Consider the following 18,807-nt stretch of genomic DNA (forward strand, 5'->3'; position numbering starts at 1 on the left):
TTTCAGGACCAGGAGTTACATCTCTGGATCCTCAAGCTGTTCCTTTTCCCCATTCCTCCCATTCAAATAAGAGGGTGACCCTGGATTACAGTGCTTGGCACTTGGATAAACAGAGGGCTTATACGTCCCTGCCCCGCCTCAGCCTCCAGGACTCCAGCTTCAGAAAGAACAAACCCCTAGATTGGTTTCTCAGCCTCAGCAGTATTGACACTTAGCTCTTAATTTTGGTGACTTTCCTGTGTACTGGAGGGTATTTAATGGCATCCTTGTCACTAGGTGCCACTGGCATCCCTCCCCCAACCCCGAGTCATGAGGATTAAAAATGTTTCCGACTCTGCTAAATGTTCCTGGCGTGGTGGTGGTGGGGGTACAAAATCACCCGAGTTTGAGAACCTGTGCCTTCTATCAATGTGCTTATAATGAGCTCCATCGTTGCATGGGCTCAAACTCATAAACTGTTAAAACCTGAAGCTCTAAGATCATTCCTTGAGAATACAATGATTACTTTTTTTTCCAACACCTTTAGAAAGGTATTTTGTTCATTTATCCAGACCAGTATATACTGTCTATGTACTATATGCCAGGAGTTACGGAAGTTTTTAGACACACAGGGATGAATGAGATGACTTTAAAATGTTTCTAGTCTAGGTTAGCGAGACTGAGCGACTGAACTGAACTGAACTGAAATGCTCTCGTCCGGTCCCAAAGGGAATGGGAGAAAAGAGAGAAGGCAGAAAGGACACTGGCAGTCACATATCTTTTTCTCTCTCTGGGAAAACTCGGAGAACATACTGCTACAGAAGTCAGCATAGGAACTGAGCTGCTGAGAACGTAGGCTTTGAAGGCAGATGCACCTGTGTCTGAATCTTGGCCTAATATGACTTGGGCAAATAACCTTCTTAACCTCAGTTTCCTTATCTGTAGAATGGAGACACTAACAATACTCAGCTCATGACTGTTTTGAAGATTCAAGAAGATAATACTTCTAAAGCTCTGAGTGCAGAGCCTGGGACCTGGTAAACGCTCAACAGTCCTACTGAAGCTTCTCTAATCATCGTTCAGCTTATTTTATACTTAGGAACAAAGGTAAGTTCTGGACATGATGTATCCACCGCCACCAAAGACAGGAGGGAGTCTTTGGGGTAGTTACTTCAGCTTCAGTCTTTTGATTGTCCTTTATTTATGGCTTGCTAGTTGGATGTTGCTTTGTTTTGAGGTGTCTTTTGATTTATTACTAAATCCTTAATTTCCTGTATGTGCAAAAGCGGGGAGAGCATTGAGCATGTTACTGAGAGATTTGCTCATAATGGAAATGAAAGTAGAGGTCATTTTTTTAAACTGAAAGTGAGAAAAAGAATTGTGCATGTGCATTTGAGGTGAAGTGAGAACACGGGACAATGAGGCATATAAAGTGCTGAGAATTGAGCTGGGCACATAGTAAGCATTCAAGAAATTCCTTCCATCTTTGTCATCATCATATCGTCATCGTGTCGAACGAAGAAGGCATCGTATTGTATTTGGAAAATGTTGAGCTCATGTATTCTACAGTTATCAGCCTGAGGCAAGAAAAAAAAAAAAGAAAACCAAAATGGAAAAAAAATTCCTACTAGGAGGCCAGAGCAGACTGTCAGCCCTAGAAACCTCATGCAAATTTAGGAGTAGGCTAGGCTTTGGAAAATGCGAGGGCTTATACATTCCTGTTCGCAGAAAGTGGAAAGAGCCGCTTGGAGAATTCTATTGCAAGCTATGGGTGATGCGTTAAAGCTCATTTGAATCTCTTCCTCATTAGACAGAACCTTGGGTGACTGGGGTATGGATCCTATAGACTGCTAAGATACTTATGGAGACCATCTGGAGATGGACTGTCAATTGCCTCGATAGATTTCCAAATTAATCTATTTTAAAGAAATATGCCTGAGAGATGTATGAGAGCAGCAAGGAGAAATAGGAATGTCAGACTGCCGACTAACCCTTCCGTCTGGTGGATATGTGAACAGACATTGCAAGCTTAAACTCTTCTCAATCTTCTTAGATTTACAAATATTATACTAACAACAGCAACTCATGCTTGCTGAGCATGTAGTATGTGGCACACAGTGTTCTGAATATAGCTCATGGACTTTCACCCCAACTCTGTGAGCTGGGTACTGTTATGCTTCCAGTTTAGCTGAGACACATGGGATCCAGCTAGTCAGTTGTGCAAGCAAGAGATGAAGTAGGCAGTCTGGCTCCAAAGTCCTTTTAACCACTGAACTTACAAATGGCTTTTTAAGACCTGACCTACTTTTGAAGTATAAAAGCTTCGTATTATCACGATGACTATCACTATTAGGGAAGCACAGTCATTGACGTCAAGGAGAATTATGACCAAGTCAAAGCCATTTGATTTAGGACAAGCACATCATTGACCCTTGAGTGGGTGGTTTCTGTAAAGCGCTGGGATGATAGCCAGACTGCAAGGGCTAAGGGAGTCAAGGGAGGTGAGAAAAGGGAGGCCCTGGTTATAGATCACTTCCAGGGGTTTCACAGTAACAACCAAGAAAGAAATAGAATTACAGCTACACGGAGCAGCTAGCCATGGTAAGGCTTTCTTTTCCTTCTCCCCAAGGCAACGAATGCATGTTGGAGGAAAGGAAAGGGGGCTGATGGAATAGAAGAGGATAAAGATGCTGGAAATGAAGCAAAGGTGTTTCAAATGAATGTCAGGGAAGGGATGGTGCTCAGGGCACTAGTGGAGGGTTTGATGTCCAGCTGTATTTGAAAGAAATGTTTTGGGCTTTACTTGTTAATGATCCTAGATGAAGCAGTGGTTAAACTTTCAGTAATCTGGACCCACACTGTCCTAAAAGCCCTGGTGTGTATGATCCATTATCTTTTTGTAGAATTGGGTGTATGTCCCACAGCTGCTAATAAACAGCTCTGTGATCTTGGGCGAAACAGTCTTTTCTTAGGCTTCCCTGGTGACTCCGCGGCAAAGAATCTGCCTGTCAGTACAGAAGACACGGGCTCAATCCCTGATCCAGAAGAATCGCACATGCCTCCGAGCAACTAAGCCTGTAGCCCACGACTACTGAGCCCGTGCTCCAGAGCCCAGGATCCACAGCCACTGCGCCCGCGAACTGCAACTGCGGAGCCTGTGTGCCCTGGAGCCCATGCTCCGCAGCAAGAGGAGGCCCTGCAATGAGACGCCTGCACACCACAACTGGAAAGCAGCCCCTGCTCACCACAAGTAGAGAAACGCAGCAGCAACGAAGACCCAGCACAGCCAAAAGTAAATAAGTAAACTTGTATGAAAAATTCTTTAAGAAAGTCACTTCTTATCTCTGAGTCTCAATTTCCCCGTCCTGTAAAGTGGTAGATTTGAATTCAAGATCCTGGGTCCTTTGCACTTGCCGCAGTGCTCACTTTTAATATGAGTAGAAGAAGGTCTATTTTAGGTGGAGGATTAATACCTCTATTGTGTCATTTTTTGTCTGAGTGAGAGAGAGGTCACAGTCCCTTTCTTCTGTGCTGGAGAGAGAGGTGATTTGACCAGAATTGTAAACTGCTCTGTATTATATTTATAAAGCTGTGTAATGTTCACTGGGCTTCCTAGGTGACGTTAGTGGTAAAGAACCCGCCTGCCAGTGCAGGAGACATAAGAGATGTGGGCTCAATCTCTGGGCCAGTCAGATCTCCCGGAGGAGAGCATGGCAACCCTGCCAAGTATTCTTACCTGGAGAATCTCATGAGCAGAGGAGCCTGGCGGGCTGCGGTCCGTGGGGTTGCAAAGAGTTGGACATGACTGAAGTGACTTTGCGTGTGCACACACGTAATGTTCATTGAAATTGACTTGTTTGTTACCAGGATTCTAAGGGCATCCTTCTAAACACCATGGAAACTTTGCTCCTTTATTAACCATGTACTTATCTTAGCCTCAGGAACTTCAAGAAATATTGCCAACTCGTTGCTAGAAAATGCTGTGTTGCTGTCACTCAAATGCGTGAGTCCACCCATTAGTCATGGGGTTGCTTATCGCCCCAAGAGCCTGGTTCTCAGGAAGGCGGGACAATCGCTGTATTTATGTTGCCAACCATCAGTTGTTAACAGCATTTAATAAGTAGAATTTCCCCCCAGCTACCAGAACTATAAAATTCAGCTCAGCAAAAGCATAGAGTGCCCACTATGTTTTAGGCACCAAACAGGAAAATGGGGACCACAGATATCAGCTTGGCTGATAGAAGCCCGTAACCACAATAAAAACACAAAACAGGAAACCGTGATGAATATCTGGTGTGCAGCCATTTGGAACACAAGGGGTGCAACCTTTTAGCTAGAGGTGTGTGTGTGTGTGTGTGTGTGTGTGTGTATTTGTGTAAAAGGCTGGGTTATGTGGAAGGCACCCGGGGGTAAACCTTCACAAGTGATACTTCTATCTTGCTATGGATGTGTTATTGATTAAAAACACTTATGCCTGGTGATCCAGCAGCTCAAACCACACACACACACACACACACACACACACACACACAGAAGCAGACTGCTACCTCTGCAGCGTTTCGGCCTATACTCATGGCCCCAAGTCAGCAACCTGATGCAAGATGCAGGCAGTATTCTGCAGTAGCCACTCTCAAAGTGTGGTCCAGGGACCTTTGAAGTTGCCCTCAGGCCCTGTCACACAGGGCCCCCTGCTCAGAAGGGCTGGTGCTCCGTTTAAAGCTGTGTTGTGGCTGTCTTGAAATTCTAAATAACTTTTGAACAAGAGACTCCTCCCATTTGCCTGCAAATTATGTAGCTGGTCTTAGATGCTTGAAACCCTTCCGTGGGATCCGTGAGTTCAAAACTATTTTAGTAATAATGATGATGATAATTTTACTATATTATTTGCCTTTTCCACTCTCCTTCTCACACAAGTATACACAGTGGTTTTCCAGAAGCTATATGAATTGGAGCTCTATTGCATCAGATCAAATGCAGAAACAGATACGAGAATCCAGCTATTTACTCTGAAGCCAGACGTTATAGAGATCTGCAGATTTGAAAAACAATGCCTCTCAGCTCACCATATATATTTTGCTTTTGGAAAACAGTTTTCATAAATGTATTTTAATTTTGTTAACATGAAATGTCTCTTTTTAAATGGTTTTTAAGTGAATCAATAAATAGCTATGTAAATTTTCCTCAGTCTTATCTTTTAATATATTAAATATTGGACTTCCCAGCTGGCTCAGTGGTAAGGAATCTGCCTGCAATGCAGGAGATTCAGGAGACATGGGTTCAATTCCTGGGTCAGGAAGATACCCTGGAGGAGGACATGGCAACCCACTCCAGCATTCTTGCCTGGAGAATGCCATGGACAGAGGAGCTTGGTGAGCTACAGTCCATAGGATCGCAAAGAATCAGACATGACTGAAGCGATTGACCATGCATGCATATTAAATATCAATAGACACAACTCACAAAAAAACAAAAATTTTGAGGATCATCAATAAGTTTTAAGAGTATAAAGTGATTCGGGGTCCAAAAAGTCTGAAAGCTATTTAAGGCTGTCTGAAAGCTATTCAAGGCTTTATAGGTATTTACTTTTACTATTATAGGAAAAAAAATCATTGAAGGAATGTGACCAAAGATACAGTGTCCTTGTTTATACTTGTACTAGTCAGGGTTATCCAGAGAAACATAACCAATAGGAGAGATTATATACATAAATGGAGATTTATTATAGGAATTGGCCCAAATGACAACAGAAGCAAGCCAAGAGGCTGGAGACCCAGGAAAGCTGGTGGTGTAACTCGGCCCGAGACTGAAGGCCCGAGAGCCAGGAGCACTGATGTCCAGGGGCAGGAAAAGAAGGATGTCCAGGAAAACTGGCCCTTCTTCTGCCTTTTTGGTCCATTCATACCCTCAGTGGATTGGAAGAGCCCATCACATTGGAGAGGACGATCTTCTTTACTCAGGGTTCCTGTTCAGATGCAAATCTCTTCCAGAACACCTTCACAGACACACTCAGAAATAACGTTTTACCTGTTGGCTAGGCATCCCTTAGCCCAGTCAGGATGACACATAAAATTAACCATCACACTTGTTCATTTATGTAAGTAAATCTATGTCTAGGACTCTAAAATAGGACACAAATGAACCTATGAGACAGCAGCAGACTCACAGACATAGAGAACAGACCTGGGGTTACCAAGCGGGAGGGAGGAGGGGGAGAGATGGATGGGAGGTTGGGATGAGCAGATGCAGTATTATATTGGGCTGGCCAAAAGGTTTGTTTGGGTTTTTCCATAGTATCTTATAGGAAAACCAGAATGAAAATTTTGGCCAACCCAACACACAGGCTGGATAAACAACAAGGTCTATTGTATAGATAGGGAGCTGTATTCAATATCCTGTGATAAACCATAGGAAAAGAATGTAATAATAGGCTACCTGGAGTGGGTAACCTATCCCTTCTCCAGATGTTCCCAACCCAGAAATCAAACTGGGGTCTCCTGCATTGCAGGTGGATTCTTTACCAGCTGAGCTACCAGGGAAACCTGTAAATTAACCATACTTCAATAAAATAAAATTTTAAGGCTCTCTCTCGCTCGCGCTCTCTCCCTCCCCTCCTCTCTCCCTCTCCCCCTCTCCCTCTCTCCCCCCCTCCTCCCCCCCCACCACCCCGAGTGCCCTCACGCCTGGAAGATGGATTTTCCTGCTATCTTCTAAATAAAATAGAGCTGTAACACTGAGCTGTAATACTGATTTGCCTAAGAGCTATAACATGGTCCATTTGAGACCTGAGAACTGTAACACGGTCTATCCAAGACCTGAGAGCTGTGACGTGCCGAGGGGCTTTAATGTCCGTCACTCCAAATCTTTGTTGTGACGAGACCAAGAATCGAGGAACATACACTCGCGTGACATCTATGGTGCCATGACTTGGATATAGCCTGGCTGAAACAACCTCCGCGTGGAAGAGGCCAAGCACAGCCGGAACCCAACTCAGTGAAGCTCCCGTGGTAGACACGGAACGTGAAGAAAATCCAGCGCAGGGGAAGGCCCATCGTGCTGGAAACCGGGACACCGGAAAGCCCACGCGGCCCAGTCTCAGATCCCAGAAGACCTCCAGTTAAGAAACCTTGGACCACTGGACAAAACCCCGAGAAGGATTGTCAGAAGATCCTCTGACCAACCCTGAGGATATCTGGTACACTGATGGAAGCAGCTTTGTCTTGGATGGAAAAAGAAGAGCCGGGGCAACAAGCTACAACATACAATGCCGGTTCAACAAAGATGTAAAACTACAGCCGACCACGGAAAATATCCCTCACCCTTAGATGGACACCGCTATAAGGACTCTGAGGCTTGAGACTAGCAAGAGGGGGAGGCCCAATACCCCTCGCCGCCCCAGTTCAGCAGGAAGTAGCCAGAAAGACCTCGACGCCTCTATTCCCAAAGAATTGGGCCTCCCACCTCTTGAGGGGGGAATGTCAGGTAGGTAGAATAGGGAAAAGGAGTCCAAAATGGCAGTGGCTACAAGACAAGGAAGGGAAAAGCCTGTGAAAATGAAACAAAAGAAGGTCTGGGGACCAGAGTGAGGACCTCAGGAAGAAGACCTCCCCCCACCCCAAATGAAAAAGAAGACCCGCCACCCAGATGAAAAGCGCCGACCACAAGGACACGGACCCTGGACTGGCTGAAACCGGAAGGTTGACGATGCTTGAAACTTTGCCTTGATGCCAGCCAGTCCAAGAACTGGCCATGAGTTGACCACATTCTGCTCCCTGAACACCATAAAACTCCTTACTACCCTCTCCAGGGTGGGCCACATGGTCTTCAGGGCATCAGCCCACTGTGGCCCCCTTTGCCTGGCAAAAAAAAATGAAGCTACTCTTTTCTACTTCACTCCAAAAAATAAATAAATAAATAAATAAAATTTTAAGAAATCTACCTCTATTTAAAGATGAGACAGACACAACCTTTTCTTTACCCTTGAACTTCTTCAGAATTTCCCAACATGTCATCTAACACAAATTGCTTGTTTCTACTTGTCTTTCCTCCTTTGGATAAGCTTCAGAGTGGCAGATTCTGGTTTTCTTCTAGTCATGGAAGCTTCCCAGAATGGAACGGCTGCCCTGAGAGACAGTGAGCATCTCGTCCCTGAAAGGGTTCAAGCAGAAGCCACTTCTGGAGTAGGTGCTGGAGAGGATTTGGGCATGAGGCAAAGAGTTGGGTGAGTGACTTCTGAGGTCCCTTACCTAGTCCAGACTCACAGGGCTAAAGTCATAGTGAGGATTTGGGCATGAGGCAGAGGTTTCTTCTAGTCATGGGAGCTTCCCAGAAAGGAACAGCTGCCCTGAGAGACAGTGAGCACCTCATCTCTGAAAGGGTTTAAGCAGAAGCCACTTCTGGAGTAGGTGCTGGAGAGGATTTGGGCATGAGGCAGAGAGTTGGGTGAGTAACTTCTGAGGTCCCTTACCTAGTCCAGACTCACAGGGCTAAAGTCAGCGAATGGTATACATATTATACAAGGGAAAAAGAAAGGAGGGAGAGAAGATAGAAGAAGAAAACGGAAGCAGAGGAGGAGAAGAGGAAGAGGAAAAGGAAGAAGGAGGAGAAGAAAGAAAACAAGAAAGGAGGAGAAAAAGGATATTCCATCAGACCAAAGCAGTGCAGCAATCACTAGAGTTTCTGGTCCTGCATGCAAGGAACCAGGCACCAGCTGGAGTCTGAGAAGAGGACTTCAGAGTGACTGATGCAAGGGAGAACCGGGTAGGCAGGGCAGGGTGGGAATGAGGATTGCGTGTTCTCATTCTTATGACTCTGACTCACTGAGATGGACATTTTTTTAGGTCACTGATCCCTCCCTTCCCTTTTTAAGGCCTCTTTCCTCCACTAAAGCGCTGACGTGCTTTCCCCACTTGTCTTTTGGAAATCCATCTTGTGATGGAATGCTAAGGTGCTTGGCTGATAATAGTTGAACACATTACTCTTGGAAAAGAAACAAGGGGAGACAGTATCTTCACCCCCAGGAACAAGTCTCCCAAGCAGGATATCTTAGACTCTGGGCAAGCCAAATAGATATTTTCAGGATAAGGACATTTTTTTGCTAGAACTTCTCAAACCATACCTGCTGTTTTTAAGGGGTCATCAGAGATGGGTCCCTTTCTCTCTCCATCTGTGTTTCTTTCTTCATTTATCCTCTTCCTCTATTCTTCCATAACAGCTTTTTCTAAACCTCTATTATATCCCAGGGGACTTCCCAGATGGCTCAGTGGTAAAGAATCCACCTGCCAATGCAGGAGACGCGGGTTCAATCCCTGGGTCAGGAAGATTCCCCTGGAGGAGGAAATGGCAACCCACTCCAGTATTGCTGCCTGGAGAATCCCACGGACAGAGGAGCCTGGTGAACTCCATAGGGTCTCAAAGACTCAGAAGAGGACTGAGCGACTGAGCGTGCACGATTGTATCCCAGGCGTTGCCTAGGTTTGGTGATTCGAAGATAAATTACCTGGCATCACTGATTTCCTGATTTGTGAGCAGAGAACAGGTGAACGGATCTCTGTAAGGCACTGATGCAAATGCTGCAAGGGAGGGTGTGTAGGGCCGGGTGCCCCGGCTGGATGCAAAGAAGTGTGTGCAAAGTGCTGGGCAGGCCACGTGGGGTGGAGAAAAGGGATAATCCTGACCTGGCGCCTGGAGAGGGAAGTGGTATTTTATAAGGGAGAACAGGGTGCTCCAGGCCCAGAGTGGTTCAGTGATGTACCCAACTTCACAGCACTGTACTGCTGGACCAGCGCTGAAATCTAGTTTGTCTCCATTGCCTGGTCCCTTGCTCTGAATGCAATCCCGCCTTTCCAAGAATGCAAGCAGCTCAGTGTGACTTGGCGCACTGCAAGGTGAGTGAAAAGAAAGAGTAGCTGGAGATGAGGCTGGGGTCCAGCCAGCTTATAGTATTCCTCTAGTCACACTGGCAGACAGAATAAGGAGGTGACCAGGGACCAGGAGAAAGTAAAACCCAGTGCTTCAAGGGGCTGTTCACTTATATTCACGTTACAAGATGTTCAGTGTGTATTCTCGGAGTCCCTGCCCTGTGCCCAGACAGAGTCGCTCCCTCCATGTCTCCGAGGTCACTTCCATGCAGCAAGGCTGGGGGTAGACTTACTGTGCTAAGCGGGATCCGCTGTTAATAGGGCAGGGTCATGTCTATAGATGCTATGGTTGCTGCTTCTCATGCTTCCTTTGACGACCTTGTGCTCCTTCTCCTAACAAATAACCTCCTTTCCTTCCTCTGACTCTCTCTATTAGGGGCGCAGAAGGGCACTGAACTGACCCACGAGAGGGGCAGTTTTCCTGCAAAGTCAGGAGGAGGGGCCCCAGCTCCTAGACCAGTGGAGTAAGCTACCGGGTTCAACAAAAGAGACTTGGTTTCTTCACTTCCCAGCCTTTACCTGGCTGATGCTGGCTGAGTGCTTTCTGTTCCAGAAACAGCCAGGGCCCAGGCAGAATGGCTCACCCTCCCACAAGAATGCAAAGAAACAATTGGCTATTAATTTCCAGTAGGATGAGCAGAAACCCTTTCAGCCAGGAAATCTAAATTGAATAGCAATTAAGTCATTCAAGCTCCCTGACCCTTGTTTAACTTCCAGGACTGCAGATGGCTCTGAGTAGGAACTTGGAGATCATTTTAGCCACTGGTCTTGGGAGGTTATTTCACCTTTAAATGAGGTGCCTGCCTGTTCCCATTGGGCTGGATCCTGTAGGGGTTAAGCCTAAGGACTAGGGAGCAGACTGCCTGGGTTTGAGTTCCAGCTCTGCCATTTGCTGTGTGACTTTGAGCAAGTTACTAAGCTCTCTGTGCCCTGGTTTTCTCATCTATGAAATGGAAATAATAGTACCAGCCTCCAGTTTTGATAGCTCAGCTGGTAAAGAATCAGCTTGCAATGCTGGATACCTGGTTTCGATCCCTGAGTTGGGAAGATCCTCTGGAGAAGGGAAAGGCTACCCACTCCACTGTTCTGACCTGGAGAATTCCATGAACTGTATAATCCGTGGGGTCCCAAAGAGTTGGACACGACTGAGAAACTTTCACTTTGATACTGTTTTACTGTATTTTGAAGATTAAATGAGTTGGTATTGGTGATGTGCTTAGACCTATGTAAACATCGTTAAGGGTTAGATTAACAAAGCAGATATAATTATCCAGCTGTGTGTGGTACCTGCCTCTGTCTTTTCCTTCTCTTGGGATGTCTGTAATTGGTCAGATGGAATAGATGAAGCTAAGAGGTTAAAAACAGGGATTTGGGCAGTCAAACTGCCTCAGTTCTGGCTTCCCAGGTGGCACAGTGGTAAAGAATCCGCCTACCGATGCAGAAGATGCAGGAAATGAAGGTTCAGTTCCTGGGTCACAGAAGATCCCCTGGAAGTAGGAAATGGCTACTCATTCCAGTATTCTTGCCTGGAGATTTTCCTGGACAGAGAAGCCTGCTGGGCCTCAGTTCAGGAGGTCTCAGAGTCAGACATGACTGAGCACACACACTAGAACTAGAATAGCTGCCTCCATTCAAATCCTAACTCCACCACTTGGTAAGAGGATGTCATCGAATCTCTCTGCTCCTCAGTTTCTGCATCTATAAAATGGGTTTGCAATTGTACTGACTTCTAGGATGGTCATGGGGAATGAGCTGAGTCATGTTCTCAGTGCAGTAAGTGACACGTAGTAAGTGATCACTAAATTTTAACTGTCAGTATTAGGCACCACCACTACCCCCCCCACTAAAAGTGCTGTGTCAAAACACCAACTGTGATTGCACAAGTAATAATAATGCCAAAGCTGACATACAGAGCACAGGTGGCCAGAACCTCAAGCCAGCTCCTTGAAGCTGCTTGTGTGCTAGCTAACCAAAATCTTGGCAGTCAGTGAGTCATGGGCGAGCTCAGCTATTTGGCATGTAAGTGCTGGCTCTCCTGCTCACCAGAGGTGTGATGTTGGACAAGTGAGCATCTCCAAACCTCAATTTGTTTCCTTCCTCCCACTCTTCCTTCCTTTAATAAATATTTTTAAGTGTCTATTCAATGGAGGCACAGTGCTAGGTTCTGGGTACTCCCCAGATGGACAGGCCCGTGATGCATCACAGGAAGACTGTGCAATTTAGCAGGTCCCCCACCGTCTGCTGGGAGCCTAGCCTCACATGGTACCTACGTGCTCTCAGCAAATATGGCTGCTCATGCTAATTCACTATCAAATGCCTTGATCACATCTGCATCTGCTCTCATCAGCCCTTCTCCTGAAGGAGGTGACTGGTTCTTATTCTTTTCTCCAGCCCAGATGAGATGCATAGGTCAGAAGGAGTGATTGTGAAGGTTATTCATTTTGTTTCCGTAGTCACAGTGGAGCAGGCAGACTTTTCCCCTGTAAATTTAGGATACTATCATATATTCGTCATCCAAGAAATTAAAAAGCTGAAAGCAGAGTCTGCCAGGAAGCCTCTACTGCTACCTCCCTGTGATCTTATTCAGCCCTGGGCTGTCTTCAAAGCAAACTTGACTGACATGCAATTCTTTAGTCTTGGACAGCACTGTATCAATTGTGTTCTATGGAAAATTATATCCTTAAACTGTTAATAGTATTCCATGAAAAGAAATGAAATTATTGAATGTTTCTTTCCTGCAGTCCACCCCTAAGATCTTAACATACAGATGCATGTTGTGATATCGTATGCTATATTTCCAAAGATTGTTTGCATGAGGAACCTTTCTCCAGCAACACAAGCAACATCTTGTGGCTTACTCTTCCTCAGAGAAGAGTTTGAAAAATGTCCTAAGTTAGACTTCACTGATGAAAGTCATGCAGAAACACCCAAACTCTGGTAATATGAGTACCATACTTAGAAGAGGTAGAACAGACATTGAGTGATGTCAAATCAGAACTGCCCCAGTTAACGCCAGAGAGGGAACAGAGAATGCTCTGTGCCCCGTGGCCATCCACACTCTGGCTTGGCTTACCATGACCGAGTTGCTAGGGATAGCTGTCCAAGTGGACAGAGTATCCTGGCCCTGTTTACTTTCTCCTCCTGCAGAAGTCTCCTTATTTCCCACGTCCAGCAGAAAACCTCCCTACAGTTGGTGGTTTGGATGAGAATATTTATCTTCCCCAAACAGCTCTGCAACTTCCTCTCCCTAAATTAGGAGGTCGAGATGACTCAGGGTAGGGAAGGACTTACAGTGAGAAAGAAAACACTGTTATTTGTGGTTATTTCTGCTTCTGACAAGTTGCGTGACCTTGGGAAAGGACCCAACCATTCGCTTAAGCCTGAATTTCTTCATCTGTACAATGGGGATAATAATAGCCCCCGTGTCACAGGGTTTGCTGTCTGAGGAGTGAGCTACTGCTTGCAAAGCACCTAACACAGCGCCAGCACAGCATATGTCTGCAATTAATATTACAGTTACAACAGTCAGTTGTAACTGTTGCCAGTGTAGATTCCATGTGTGTGTGAGAGACAGAGAGAGAGAGAAAGCAAAAGAAGGAAGAAGAGAGGGAAGTGGGAGGCATATGACACAATGTTTAAGGTATAATGGGAATTCCATCTTGCAGAGGAAGATTTAAATTAAAATGGCAAATGAATAAATGTCCTACTAATTATCTTTTTCACTTAAAGAGATAATTTATCAATGTGATACTAGGCAGAGTCCTGGAAAACAAGATTACTGGTTGAAGTGAAAGTTGTTCAGTCAAGTCCAACTCTTTGCGACCTCATGGATTGTAGTCTGCCAGGCTCCTCTGTCCATGGAATTCTCCAGGCCAGAATACTGTAGTGGGTAGCCTTTCCCTTCTCCAGGAGGTCTTCCCAACTCAGAGATCAAACCCAGTTCTCCCACATTGCAGGCTGATTTTTACCAGCTGAGCCACAAGGGAAGCCTATTCCTTCTCCAGTGGATCTTCCCAACCCAGGAATCACTGGTTATCCATTAATTAATGCCTTAGTTTATATATCAGGGACTTCCCAGGTGGCTCAGATGGTAAAGAATTTGCCTGTAATGCAGGTGACCCAGGTTCAATTCCTGGGTTGGGAAGATCCCCTGGAGAAGGGCATGACAACCCACTCCAGTTTTCTTGCCTGGAGAATCCCCATGGACAGAGGAGCCTGGTGGGCTACAGTCCATGGGGTCGCACAGAGTCAGACACGACTGAGCGACTGACACTTTCACTTATACATCAGACCCCAGAGAATTTAGTTAGCATGAGTCAGTCCTCAGAAGCTTCCTTTGCATGGGATACACCTTGTGGCTGCATCATGACACCCAGGACATTGAATTCAAGGTTAGGGACTTGTGAGATGGGTACTGATTCTGAGGAAAGAGGGATAGATTGCCTTGAGGGATTTTTTCCATCAGGCCTCTTGACTATAGCCTGGACAAACTCTCTTGGCCAGAAGTCTTTCGCTGGACAAGACCATCTCTCTTACCTTACCTTTTGGAAAAATAATTGTATGTATTTATTTTTGGCTGGACTGGATCTCTGTTGCTGCGCAGGCTTTTCTCTAGTTTTGGCGTGCAGGGGCTACTCTCTCACTGGGGTGCACGGGTTCTCATTGTGATGGCTTCTCTTGTTGCAGAGCATGAACTCTAAGGCTCTCGAGCTTCAGTAGTTGGGCCCCGTGGGCTCAGTAGTTGCTGTTCCTGGGCTCTGGAGCACAGGCTCAGTAGGGGCTGAGTTGCTCCTTGGCATGTGGGATCTTCCCTGATCCGGGGCTCAACCCGCGTCTCCCGCAGTGGCAGGCGGATTCTTTACCACTGAGCCATGAGGGAAGCCCACCCTCTGCCTTTTTCTTTATCCTCTTGAACACTCCTCTTCCTATCCCCTTCCTTTCCCTCTCCCTACCCCAACAGAAATTAGCATAAACTCATTGCTGCCTTTTCCATTTGTCTTTGGAATGCAGACTATTATCTTTTGTTGTTACGTTTATGTGATTCTGCTCCTTATTTTTATCTATATTTGAAATGGGAGCATGTAAAAGTCATGTTTTAGGATTACCATTTTATTGCCATATTCTTGGACCACTTGTAAAAGTCTCCTTTATACTCGACAGTACTTTTTTAACACGAGAGTATATTTGCATCGCAGTAATACAGTAAGCATTAGAGTATGAAGAAAGGTCGAAACACATGTGAACCAAACTGGAAATCAAGCAAAATACTAGGCTCTACCGTGAAGGAAGTGGGATTATTTATCTAGGGAAACAAATGTTATGGACAATAAACACACAACAGTCTCTTGTTTTGAATATGGCGCCTCATTACTTTTCTATTGCTAGTAAAAAATGTCCTACAGTGTGCCAAGCACTATGCCAAATATTTCACATATCTCTCATAAGCTTCATTTAGACTTTCTAACATCCCCGAAAACCAGGTTATATCTGCAACTGAGACTCACAGATTAAGGAACTGCCCTGAAATAGTGTGCATGTGCGCGCTCAGTCGTGACCAGTGCTTTGCAACTCTATGGACTGTAGCCGGCCAGGCTCCTCTCTCCATGGGATTTCCCAGGCAAGAGTACTGGAGCGAGATGCCATTTCCTCCTCCAGGGGTTCTTCCTGACCCAGGGATCAAACTTGAGTCTCTTGCATCTCTTGAATTGGCAGGCGGATTCTTTACCATTGGACCACGTGCTAAGCTCACCCTGAAATAATACTCTTAATACTAGTCTAGATCAAAGTTTAAGCTTCTTCCCCACAAGGGAACATTGCTCGACTGCAAGATGTGGATTATACTAGAAGGGAGGACTGTTTTGGTCAAGATAACCATGTTACAGAAGACAGCCTTACCCATACCCTGCTTTTAAATAAAAGAGGCCTCTCACAGACATAAGGCCAAGTCAGGCTTTGCAGGATCTGGGGCCAGAAAGAGTTCTCTCTCCATCCTTCTCTCTCCCTCCCTCTCACTCTTGCCCTCCATCTGTGTGTGTGTGTGTGTGTGTGTGTGTGTTTGTGCACATGTACACATGTGTGACTTTTCTGTTGGGAGAGCCTCACCATCAGAGAATTCATTCATTCATTCCTTCAACAAGTGTTTGAGTTCCTATGACATGGCAATCATGGATAACCTGGATACGCAGTTCCAGCAGAATAGAGAACAGGAAAGCCTGATTGGAAAGGGTCAAAGAATGAAAAACAAGAAATATTAGCAACAATGAATATGGAAAACTCTTTCAAGGTGTTTTGCTGTACATAAACTGGAAGGGTGGGGGAGGGGAGCATCCTACCAGCTCCACTAGGAGATGGGGTATGTGAGGGATGGGATCAACTGCACAATGGAGGGTTTAGCCTCAGAATCCGCATTGGCAGTTCATCTCCGGCAATAGGAGAGAGGCAGAATATGGCTGCTGATTATAGCAAGGGGATAGGTACACCAGTGGCGATAAATGTGTCAGGCTGCTATGATAAATACCACAGACTTGGGGGCTTACACAACAGACGTCCATTTACTCACAGATGTGTCAGGAAGTCCAAGATCAAGGAACCAGCAGGTTTGATTCTTGGTGAGGGCTTTTTGACCTCATCTAACTTTAATTAATTCCTAAAGGCCTTACCTCCAAATACCATCACATCAGAGATTAAGGTTCAACATATGAATCTGGGGGGATCATGCATTCAGTCGATAGCATTGTGGAAATTGTTGTTAGATGTTCCTATTTTATCCAAAGAAGGAAGGAAGGTTCTCAGATGAGAGTGAGGATGTGGAGGAAAACTTTGGAATGTAGGAGACAGTAGAAGTGTGAAGACTAGACACATTCGGTGTGGGTGCTGAGTAGCCTGTATTTCTCCTATGTTCATATTGATGTAGGCACAGAGTAGAGGAGAATTTGATGAAACAACCTTAATTTAGCAAAGCAACGAAATGAGAAAGGTGCAAGGGAGTCTAGGATGTATGGGAAGAAGTTAATATGATAATGGACTCTAGGCTGAATGAGGAGGGAAGTGAGGACATGAGGGGTTACGCGCCGTTTTCATTTGGGAACTTCTTGGCCAACCCAACACATCCCAGCGAGTTGAAGAGTTATGCGAGGCAAGAAAGTAGAGGGAGAGAAGTGGAAAGTTAGAGAGCGGGTCAGGGTGGCAGTAGGAAATGACAAGGTCAAGGCTGACCATCAGAGCGGGTGGCTGCAGCAGAAGGAAGGAAAAGGTCACTGAAACTGGGGTTGAGGAACTGAGCTTCCAGGACACTGGAAGAAGTCTTTCTGTGGATATTGAAATCACCAAGATAATTCTTCAATGGATATTGAGTGGATATTGAAACCATCAGAGGCAGAGTGACCTTGAACAAGGACTCAAATCTTCAAGGAAAGAGAAGGCTAACTGGGAGACTGCAATGACCACAACAAGGAGGGAGAGTGGGTAGAATGGTCTGATGGTTTGATGGGATGTTCAGGGAGGGACTGTGGTCTGGAAGCGGCATGAGGAACAAAGAAAACAACTGCTCTCCCCTGAAGTCCAGTGATACAAGGCCTGCGGGGGAGAAACCACCTCCATTTGGGATTTCGGAGGAGGGAAGGCCCTCAGGGGAGAACCAGTGTTCATTTAGAACAGTGATTCTCAAAGCATAGTTAAGGAACCCCAGGGAGCCTCTAAAACCCTGTCAGAGATCCCTAAGTCAAACAGTATTTTCATCGTAGCACTAAGATCCTATTTGCCTCTTTGCTCTCATTCTCTCACAAATCTGCGGTGGAATTTTCCAGAGGCTACATGACGTATGATAACACAACACATTGAATGCAGGAGTGTAGAAGAATCCAGCTCTCTTCCATGGAGCTGGAAGTTAGAGAGATTTGTAAAAATGTAAAACAATGCCATTCTTCCTGGGACTGAAAAAATGTATATGTATAGCTATTTTTCATAACATATGTGATGGTTTTACTACAGTTATTTTAAAATTCAATGTTGTATTTCAAATCCAGTATTTATAGATCCAACAAATACAAAAAAGGGTTTTTTTTTGTGGGGGGGGAGGGACATCCCAAATACTTTTTAAGAGTGCCCTGAAACCAAAATGTTTGAAAACTACACAATTAGGGCATAAAGGCTAATGAAATGTTCAGAGAAATTGAAGACAAAGGGTATTTTTGCTGATGATGAACTGTGGCTTCTAGACCATACAACAGAAGGTTTGGGGGAATGGGGAAGGCCTGGGAGCAGGTGAGAAATGGGAATAGAAAAAAGTGTGATGATGACAATCTGGAGGATTAATAGTGATCTTGAGTCCTGGCTCCTCATGTTGAAGGCAGAGAGTGGTGGGAGTGTTACCAGGAAGTCAGGCGCACACAGAGCCAGACCTTGCTGTGGGAGGTATGAAGCTGACTCGGCATCACAACATAGTTTGAATTTTTAGAGGGCAGTCTGTTAGGTACTCCTCACCTACCTACCCCAGGCGGTCCTGGGGGTGGAGATCACCAGTTATAGGATGATTGGCTACCCGACCCTGCAGAATCTGAAGTGCGTGATGGTTCTTGGACAAGGATGTATGGTCTGCATACGCATTCTCAAATGCCTGTGATAATGATGGAGGGAAAAAAATTGTGGGGGGAACAATTTTGAATATTTCTTTGGAATACTGAATTGTTTCAAACTCACTTCTGTCTGAGGGTGTGGAGATGGATTGAGTGAGTGTTGATCCTAGTTTATGACACAAAACTTGGGGTATGTGGCTTATCATGCCTGTCTTCCTTTACTTCTGGGGGCAAAAGACTTCCGAGAAGTGCATTGGGCAACATCAGCATCTTTGGAGGTGGTCATGGTGAGTGGGTTGATGTATGTATCACATTCTTAACTCTGCAGAGAAAATTCA

At 45.4% G+C, this 18,807-nt stretch overlaps 1 long non-coding RNA gene across 4 annotated transcripts in view; it reads left to right on the forward strand.

Moving 5' to 3' along the window:
* LOC138421199 (uncharacterized) overlaps positions 1-5,159 on the forward strand; it is a 58,539-nt gene extending 53,380 nt beyond the window's left edge. For all 4 annotated transcript variants that reach the window (XR_011249432.1, XR_011249433.1, XR_011249431.1 and 1 more), the window contains exons 2-3: positions 925-1,086; positions 2,941-5,159. This is a non-coding gene — a long non-coding RNA (uncharacterized lncRNA). The remainder of the gene's footprint in view (positions 1-924; positions 1,087-2,940) is intronic.
* The last annotated feature ends 13,648 nt before the right edge of the window (positions 5,160-18,807 follow it).

The sequence above is a fragment of the Ovis canadensis genome, chromosome 15, assembly GCF_042477335.2.
Source record: "Ovis canadensis isolate MfBH-ARS-UI-01 breed Bighorn chromosome 15, ARS-UI_OviCan_v2, whole genome shotgun sequence".
NCBI classification, from domain to species: Eukaryota; Metazoa; Chordata; class Mammalia; order Artiodactyla; family Bovidae; genus Ovis; species Ovis canadensis.